Below are 10,080 nucleotides of genomic sequence, written 5' to 3' on the forward strand. Positions count from 1 at the left end.
GCGGTGAGCCAAGATCGCGCCATTGCACTCCAGCCTGGGGAACAAGAGAAAAACTCCGTCTCAAAAAAAAAAAAAAAAAAATAATAATAATAATAATAAAGGATATTTTTGTAGAACTCTACCAAATAAATTTGAAAACCCAGATGAAAGGGATAATTTGCTAGAAAAGTACAGATCACCAAAATTTTCTCCATTAGAGTTAGAAAGCTTAAATAGACCAATTTCCACAGAAAAAAATATTTAGAAAGTTATAAAGGAAATATCACATGAAAAAGCGTCAGGCCCAGATGGTTTCATAGGGAATTCTACCAAATCTTCAAACACGAGATAGCCTCAATGCTCTATAAATTATTCCAGAGACAGTACAGCACAAGAAGGATCAAGCCTGCAGGAAAATCAATCTTTGGAGGAAGATGAACCAGCAAAGAAGAAACTGAGAAGGAACTTCCTGGGAGGAAGAAGGGAACCTTGGAACATAGAATCTCAGAAACAAAAGAAGGATATTTCAAGAAAGAAGACTTTCATGGTAAATACTGCGGAGAGGTCAAATAAAAGGAATGAAAAGTGTTAACACATGCTTTGAGGACTAAGTGGAAGGTCAGAAAACTGAGAGCCAATTATTAACAACTCTTTCAAACAGCCCACCTAGAAAGGGAAGGACAGGAGAGAAACTAGGTAGCAGCAGGGTGATTACAGGACTAGGAATGAGGTTTCGAAATGGGAGAAACTTGAGTCAGTTTTTTCTTTCTTTTTTGTTTTCTTGAGTCCAGGTCTCGCTCCATCACCCAGGTTGGTGTGCAGTAGTGCAATCATAGCTCACTGAAGCCTTAAACTCCTGGGTTCAAGTGATCCTTTCACCTCACCCTTTCAGTAGCTGGGACTACAGGTGCATGCCCCAAACCCAGCTAATTTATTTTTATTTTTGTAGAGACAGGGGTCTTGCTATGTTGCCAGGGCTGGTCTCAAACTCCTGGCCCCAAATGATCCTCCCAGTTCAGCTTCCCAAAGTGCTGGGATTATCAATATGAACCACCATGCTCAGCCAATATATTTATTCTTTTTTGTTGTTGTTGTTCTAATGAGCCAGGTTCTCACAAAATTTGATATTTATTCTTAATAAGGAGAGAGTAGGCCGGGCATGGTGGTTCACCCCTGTAATCCCAGCACTTTGGGAGGCTGAGGCGGGTGGATCACAAGGTCAGGAAATCGAGACCATCCTGGCCAACATGGTGAAACCCCATCTCTACTAAAAATACAAAAATTAGCTGGGTGTGGTGGCATGCACCTGTAGTCCCAGCTACTTGGGAAGCTGAGGCAGGAAAATAGCTTGAACCCGGGAGGCAGAGGTTGCAGTGAGCTGAGATTGCGCCACTGCACTCCAGCTTGGGTGACAGAGCAAGACTCTGTCTCGAAAAAAATAATAAATAGGTTGGGCGCAGTGGTTCACGCCTGTAATCCCAGCACTTTGGGAGGCCGAGGTGGGTGGATCACGATGTCAGTAGATCGAGACCATCCTGGCTAACGTGGTGAAACCCTGTTTCTACTAAAATACAAAAAACTAGCCAGGCATGGTGGTGCGCGCCTGTAGTCCCAGCAACTCAGGAGGCTGAGGCAGGGGAATTGCTTGAACCCGGGAGGCAGAGGTTGCAGTGAGCAGGATTGAGCCACTGCACTCCAACCTGGTGACAGCAAGACTCCGTCTCAAAAATAATAATAATAATAATAATTAAATAAGGAGAGACTATTTGCCTGGCATTAGGGATCTAAAGTAGAATGACAGTCTTGGAGAGATTAGTTCAATGTTTCCTTTGATTCCTTAATATTAACTCCAAATAATGCAGTCAATTTTTCCCAATATTCCATATTTACATATTACCTTCTTCATTGGTCCAAACTGAATTTTTTTTTTGAGACAGAGGCTTGCTCTGTCACCCAGGATGGAATACAGTGGCATGATCTTGACTCACTGCAACCTCCGCCTCCAGGGTTCAAGCAATTCTCATGCCTCAGCCTCCTGAGTAGCTGGAACTACAGGTATGCACCACCACGCCTGGCTACTTTTTGTATTTTTAGCAGGGATGGGGTTTCACCATGTTGGCCAGGTTGGTCTCAAACTCCTGACCTCAGATGATCCACCTGCCCTGGCCTCCCTGGCCCCCAAACTGCATTTTTATCAATGGTCACATTCTACGTTAATGTATCAAACATTACTAAGTACCAGTGACTGCTAGGGGCTAGGAATACAAAGTTAGAAGAGACCTAGTTTCTTTCCTGGAGAAGCCAAATCTCTAGTCGGTAAGAATTATGACATGAGTGCCAGTCCTTTCCGGTTCACTCAGTGTTGTACATGTACTGTGTCATGTAATCCTCACAACAAACACTTGAGGAAGCTGGAATTATCTCCATTTCATAAGTGAATAAAGCCAGCCTCAAAAAAGTTAACTGATCTGCCCCAGGTGGGGGACTTGAAATTAGAACCCAGGTTCTTAAGCTATAATACTAACACTTTCTCACCTTGCAACTCCTACCTTCAGAAAGATGACCCTGTGGAGACTACCCGGTCACTTGCTCAGATGCTTGGTCAGCAAAATTGGGCTTTAGCATACTTGAGAATAGTTGACATCAGGCATCACATCTAAAATTGCCGTCTAAATTTGGAAACCAGCTTTTATGCCCTCTGCTGCCCGGATAATGTAGCCTGCAGGGCACAAAGACCATGTTTTATTTATCATGAGCCCAAGTACTATGTTTTATTTAGTGTTATACTTGTCCCCCTCCACTTTATATAGTGCTTTTAAATACTTGCTCCTTCAGCATTTGTGCAGATTCATTCACTCACCTAATTTCATAACCCTGATAAGTTTTGAACGTAATCTAGGGCAGCAGTAAAAAAAACTTCAAATTTAAGAAGTGAAAGAGTATGGGGGCAAAGGGTATCACAGAATAGCTTTTTGAATTAAGGTATTTACTTTAAAAAATCTATGAACCTCAAGATACTTCTGTGCTGTGAAATTTTTACCAGATGGTAATAACATGGCCCTGTGTAGTGGCTCATGCCTGTAATCCCAGCGTTTTTCACCGCCAAGGCAGGAGAATCACTTGAACTCAGGAGTTTGAGACCAGCTTGGGCAACATAGTGAGACACTGTCTCTATTTTAAAATAAAAAATTAAAAATAATTTTTTAAAATACCAACAAGACAAAGTGTGTCTAAATGTCCTTTCCAGAAATGTCTCATTGGACCCTTAAAACTGTCCTTAAGAAAGGTAAGGCAAGTGTATTATAACCCCTAGTGCACTGTTGAGGAAAGAGTACCTTAGAAAAGTTAAGTGACTTGCTCAGGGTAATCAGCTATACTGGATTTCAAGGGCATCCTAACTTTAAATCTCTTGTTTGCTCCATTATGCCTTTGCTTTACCTAGATAACCTTTCTTTACCAAAACAGTCAAGGTGCAATAAAACGTGAGAAGCTGAAGTGCTATCAACAAATAGGAAAAAGGTGATGACTAGAGAAGGGTACTTGTTCTTGGTTGAAGAGTGCAAGTATGGCTCAAAAGTGCTCCTGTAGAAATCCCTTTAAACGTTGCCTTTTGCTAGGGTGTGGGTAAGGACACTCACAGATTGTTGGTAGGAGTGCAAAACAGCATATCCTTTCCAAAGGGAAATTGAGCAATTTACGTAAAAAAAAAAAAAAAAAAAAAAACCCTTATGTGCATACTCTGCCCAACAATTCTATCATCTAGGAATGTACACTAAGAAAGTAATCATGGGCCAGGCACGGTGGCTCACACCGGCAATCCGAGCACTTTGGGAGGCCCGGATGGGCGGACGGCCAGAAGTCAGGAGTTCAAGGCCAGCCTGGCCAACATGGTGAATCCCCGTCTCTACTAAAAATACAAAAATTAGCCGGGCATGGTGGTGCAAGGCTATAGTCCCAGCTACTCGGGAGGCTGAGACAGGAGAATTGCTTGAACCCAGGAGATGGAGGTTGCAGTGAGCTGAGATAGCACTACTGCACTACAGCCTGGGCAACAGAGTGAGACTCAAAAGTAATCACGGATATGCAGACTTTATATTTGCCCAACAATGTATTTAAATAGGGAATAACTGAGAATAACCAACGAAATAAATTATAATATTATAGCCATGCTATCTAGTAAAAAAAAAATGATTTAAAAAGAGAATTTACTTTAGAAAAACTCACATATTAAGCTCTGCATAGAAAAAGACAATGGTTACTTGGAATGGTGAAACCATATTCACCATGGTTACTTGGAATGGTGAAACAATGCACCTTCATTGTGATTTCTATCTTAGAAATGTGTATAAATGGCTTACCAAATGTTTCTATATATAAAAATGTTTCTAATAAGACGTTTTAAAGATTTCTCGGGAGTGACTGAAACAGCTGTAATTTCAAAAGAAAATTTTAGTAGCCATTTAAAAAACCATTAAAAATAAAACATTACTATACCAGTACCATTAAAATACCATTGAAAAATAAAGCCCTCGTTATGACTCCACAGCAAAACCTTTTCTTTTCAAATTCTGGTCTGTCGATCGGACCCGTTCACATTCAGAAAAAATGCTTTTTAAAAAGGCTGCCTGGCCAGGAGCCTAAAGAGGCCTTCCTGATTTCTACCTGCAGTTTGTAATTTGTTCCAGGAGAAAAAAACAATCACCTAAGAAGCAGTTCGAAAAGCAACCGGGTAGGAAAATATTTACGGGGTAAGTTTCTCTCCGATTTCTCTCCCTCGAGACCTACCAACAGGACAGTCCTGACAGTGACTGGCCCAGTTTCCCAATACAACCTAGAGAAGCACAGGGGATGTGCCAATTTTTAGTAGACGTTTCTAAAAACACAAGTTTTACTTTACAATGCAGGATAAAGAGCAGCCTTCACTGCTCATTCTCGATGTTAGCAGAGGAAGATGCCGCTGCGCGGTAGGAGCGTCTCACCAGGACAAAGCGGGGTGCGGGGGGTCCTCGGCTCAGACCCTGCAGGCGACGCCTCCAGGGCCGCCTCGAGAACAAGGGCACTGTCCCCGGACACCGCCTCCCCGGCCCCCGCCCTCTTGACAGACGCAGGGAACCGCGGGGACCGCAAACTGCCCAACGACGGCGGAGGATCAGGGTCGCGGCAGCAGGTGCCCAGGTCGCCGCCCCTGTCGAGGGACCTCAGGGCGCCGGGCAGCTGTCCCCTGGGAACCCGAGCCAGGTCGCCGCGCCCGAGGGATAGCGCTGACCGAGGGACCTACGGGGCGCAGAGAAGCTGTCCCCAGGGAACCCGAGTCGGACCGCCGCATCCTCCCCGCTGCCCCATCCGCCACCCCGAGAACCGCCCCTCCCGGGTGGCGGACACGCCCTCCCTGCGGGCCCAGGCCCCTTCGCCCCGCCCCCCACCCAGCCGCTCACCCGGCCGGGAAGTCCCCTCCGCCGCCACCGCCGCCGCCGCTGCCAGCCCCTCGGGCCTCGCCCCTCACTCTGCCGCCGCCTCCCACAGCAACGACACCCCAGCCGCCTCTGCCGGGCCGTGGGACCCGGAACCACTTCCTTCCGGAACCGCCTCGCCCCGCCCCCGCCCTGGCCCTGCCCACTATTCGCGGCCTCGAGCTGAGCCGGCTCTCCCGCGAACCCGATCCTCTACTCTCCCGGCGAGGGTGCCCCGCCCGGGCTGCTTGGGCCAGAGCGCTGCGCCCCCTGCCGGCCGTTCCCACTGCGGCCGCTCTGTCCAGGGCGCCTGCGCCCTCTGCCACCCGCCCGCCGGGTCCGGCTAAGGCGCCTGCGCCCTCTGCCGCCCTCCTGCCGGGAAGGAGGGGACCTAATGGGCGTTCCAGGTGCAGGGATCATGGGGGTTAAGGCCCAGGGATTGGAGTTCACCGCTCAGTCACGGGCAAAACTTGGTCCCGTGGGCCTTCCAGCTTTGTGCAAATCTCTAACCATTCGCCTACCGTCTAATCGTTTCTCACGGCTTCAAATTAAGCATATTCCCGGGAAACAAAGCCTCACCTCTGGACTTCGCAACTGGTTGGATGGTACCAACATCTATCCATCATCCAGTTCAAACTCATCTCTCTCTACTCGCTTGGTTTCTGTCCTCCCGCACTCCATGCACCAGCCCCAAAGGTAGTGTGCCTTCTTCACTCCTGGAGCTTTCCGCTTGACACTGATACTCTTTCTTCCCCTTGTGAAATAGCTCTTTCAGGCTGTATGCCATCTGGTAGTAACACCTCTTGGCCTCCTGTGTCACTGTCACCGACTGACTGCCTGGCATTAGTTTTCCTCTCCATCTGATTTACTGCCATCCTCCCAATGAATCCAACATCCACAACTCAGCCTCGTTTCCTTCAGTTCCTTAATCCGGATAACCTTTATTTCTACTTTGTTCACCCGTAGTCTAGAAAATCTAGACATTCATCACTTGATACTGCTCCATCTCTAAAGTCCTTTTTTTTTCCCCCGAGACGGAGTTTCGCTCTTGTTACACAGGCTGGAGTGCAATGGCGCGATCTCCGCTCACTGCAACCTCCGCCTCCCAGATTCAAGCGATTCTCCTGCCTCAGCTTCCCAACTAGCTGGGATTACAGGAGCTGCACCGCCACACCCGGCTAATTTTTGTATTTTTAGTAGAGATGGGGTTTCACCATATTGGTCAGGATGGTCTCAATCTTCTGACCTCATGATCTGCCTACCTTGGCCTCCCAAAGTGCTGGGATTACAGGCGTGAGTCACCCCACCCAGCCTTATTTATTTTTTTATTTAGAGACAGTATCTCTGTCATCCAGGTTGGAGTGCAGTGGTTCGATCTCAGCTCACTGTAAGCTCTACCTCCCAGGTTCAGGTGATTCTCCTGCCGAAGCCTCCTGAGTAGCTGGGATTACAGGCTGCACCACCATGCCCAGTTAATATTTTTGTGTGTATTTTCAGTAGAGACAGGGTTTCCCCATGTTGGCCAGGCTGGTCTCGAACTCCTGACCTCAGGTGATCCTCCTGCCTCGGCCTCCCAGAGTGCTGAGATCACAGGCATAAGCCACCGCACACGGTCTATTTATTTATTTAGAGACAGAGTCTGGCTCTTGTAGTCCAGGCTGGAGTGCAGTGGCACCATCTCGGCTCACTGCAACCTCTGCCTCCAGGGTTCAAGCGATTCTCCTGCATCTGCCTCCCAAGTAGCTGGGATTACAGGTGTGTGACACCATACCCGGCTAATTTTTGTATTTTTAGTAGAGGTGGGGTTTCACCATGTTGTCCAGACTGATCTCGAACTCCTGACCTCAAGTGATCTGCCTGCCTCGGCCTCTCAAAGTGCTGGGATGCTGAGCCTTCAGCTACTCTTGTTGTAAGCAGAGCCTCCTGCCTTGCGCTTTGACTTGGCCTAACATTAAACTACCACTTAAAACTACAGTCTACATTTTCCATTCCTACATTTCCAAACACTTCTTGGGTGAGGAGAAAGCCATATAACTATAAAAGAATGATGTCACTACAAATTTATGGATGCCCCCCACAGTGAAGAGCCTGGTACCTCTTAATAATCATTTTATGTGACCCTTTTATGTGATCTCTCTTTTTGCCAATAATTGCTGTCACAAACCCTTACCACTCTTTTTAAGCCTTATATCAATGATGATTTTCCTTTCTTCATACATGACTTTGCTTCCTATTTGACAGAGAAAATTCTTTCAAACAGCGTAGAGACTTTTTCATTATCTATTATCTAGCCTCTCTTCCCCTTTTACACAATGCTCTGGCCATACTGAAGTTTATGCAATTTCAGAATAAATAGGCCGGGCATAGTGGCTCACGCCTCTAATCCTAGCACTTTGGGAGGCTGAGTTGGGTGGATCACGAGGTCAGAAGATTGAGATCGTCCTGGCCAACATGGTGAAACCCATCTCTACTAAGTGAAACCCATCTCTACTAAAATACAAAAAATTAGCTGGGCATGGTGGACTACATCTGTAGTCCCAGCTACTCGGGAGGCTTAGGCAGGGGAACTGCTTGAACCAGGAGGTAGAGGTAGCAGTGAGCTGAGATGGCACCACTGTACTCCAGCCGGGCCACAGAGCAAGACTCCTTCTCAAAAAAAAAAAAAAAAAAAAAAAAAAAAAAAAAAAGAATAAATAATGCTTTTTCTTTCTGATTAAGAGATGTGAGTCCTTTTTAACCTGCATATATGTGGCTTCAATTCAGAAACATTTTCTTCTAGTCTATCTTCAAGAATTGTTTCTGCTCCATTTGTTAGACTCTCCCTTTTTGGAAGAGCAGTTAGCTGTATTAGTTCTCTGTTTCGTGTTCTCTCTCTCTCTCTCTCTCTCTCTCTCTCTCTCTCTGAGACAGAGTCTCTCTCTTGTTGCCCAGGCTGGAGTAAAATGGCAAGATCTCAGCTCACTGAAACCTCCGCCTCCTGGGTTCAAGCAATTCTCCTGCCTCAGCTGCCTGAGTAGCTGAGATTACAGGTGCCTGCCATCACACCCAGCTAATTTCTGTGTTTTTAGTGGAGACGGGTTTCACCATCTTGGCCAGGCTGATCTTGAACTGGTGACCTCAAGTGATCCACCTGCCTCAGCCTCCCAAAGTGCTAGGATTACAGGTGTGAGCCACCACACCCAGCCTGGTTTTTGGTTTTTTTTTAAATGGTGTTTCACCATATTGGTCAGGCTAGTCTCGCACTCCTGACCTCAGATGATCCGCCCACCTCAGCCTCCCAAAGTGCTGGGATTACAGGTGTGAGCCATCATACCCGGCCTATTTTATCATTTTTGTCTTTCATCCATTTCCAGCATTTCTGGTAGACCTCAAGTTTGCTTTATTGATACCGATATGTCTTCCTAAAGCGTTATTTCTGCTTCTATTTTGACTCAAACTGTATTATTGAGAGTTTTGTTTCTTTGTATTTTCTCCCGCCGGTTCTCTCTTGTTACTCTAGTAGTCTCCATCTCACCCTTTCATTTCCTTATGAATTTCTGTTTTGATTTTATAGAAAGCCTATCATATTTCAAAAGGATGCTAAACTGGTTGTGAAATTTTTCTTTTAGATTCTGCAGTCAATCCTTTTCAGAAGTATGCTTCTTTGGGCCAGGTGTAGAAGCTCACGCCTATAATCCCAGCACTTTGGGAAGTTGAGGCTGGTGGATCACTTGAAGTCAGGAGTTCGAGACCAGCCTGGCCAACATGGGGAAATCCCATCTCTACTAAAAACACAAAAATTAGCCAGGCATGGTGGCGCACACCTGTAGTTCCAGCTACTCAGGAGGCTGAGGCAGGAGAATCACTTGAAACCGGGAAGTGGAGGTTGCAGTCAGCCAAGNTATGTATATATATGTGTATGTGCATATATCTGTGTATGTGTATATATGTGTGTGTGCATATATCTGTGTATGTATATATGTATATATGTGTGTGTCTATATCTGAGTATGCATATATATATCTGAGTATGTATATATCTGTGTGTGTGTATATATATGTATATTTGTGTGTGTGTATGTGTATATATACCTTTTGACTCCTCTTTGAACAAGGTGGTCTTTTTCCAGACTTACCATTGTCAACAGGCAGAACAATTAGATGGTTCATGGCCCTATTTGCTGTCTACTTGCACATAGTCCTTGGTGTCTATATGAATAGCATACATGTACATGTACGCAGAGCAAGCCTAAGAGAAATGGAATATTACCTGCCTTGCCTTGCCTTTGGGTTTCATGTGAAGCCAAATCTGCTGCAGAATGCCAACTCTGCTTCAAACAAGGAGTCTGTATTGGTAAGAATAAGAATATTGGTGAGAATAAGCTACAGTAACAGTCCCCCAAGCCTCCTGGCTTAGAACAGCAAATGTTTCTTTCTCACTTACATTTCATATCCACTGTGAGGCAACTTTGGCTCTTCTGTCTGGGATCCAGACTGAAGGAACAGACCCTACCAGAGACCTTACCACCATCCTGTCAGGAGAAAACCAGCAAGGATGGGACCACACACTACATAGTGACACTCCTGCTTCAAGCTACCAAATCAGAAACTGGTAGGGACAGGTGCGGTGGCTCATGTCTGTAATCCAAGCACTTCGGGAGGCTGAGGTGGGC

General features: G+C 46.0%; 1 protein-coding gene across 12 annotated transcripts in view; it reads right to left on the reverse strand.

Annotated features, from left to right (window-relative positions):
• The window catches only part of BCLAF3 (BCLAF1 and THRAP3 family member 3), an 83,498-nt gene extending 77,958 nt beyond the window's left edge, over positions 1-5,540 (reverse strand). For all 12 annotated transcript variants that reach the window (XM_017540651.2, XM_017540648.2, XM_017540650.2 and 9 more), the window contains exon 1: positions 5,415-5,540. The gene's annotated coding sequence lies outside the window, so the exon portion shown is untranslated. The remainder of the gene's footprint in view (positions 1-5,414) is intronic.
• Positions 5,541-10,080: the final 4,540 nt, after the last annotated feature.

The sequence above is a fragment of the Cebus imitator genome, unplaced genomic scaffold (genome assembly GCF_001604975.1).
Source record: "Cebus imitator isolate Cc_AM_T3 unplaced genomic scaffold, Cebus_imitator-1.0 Scaffold128, whole genome shotgun sequence".
NCBI lineage: Eukaryota > Metazoa > Chordata > Mammalia > Primates > Cebidae > Cebus > Cebus imitator.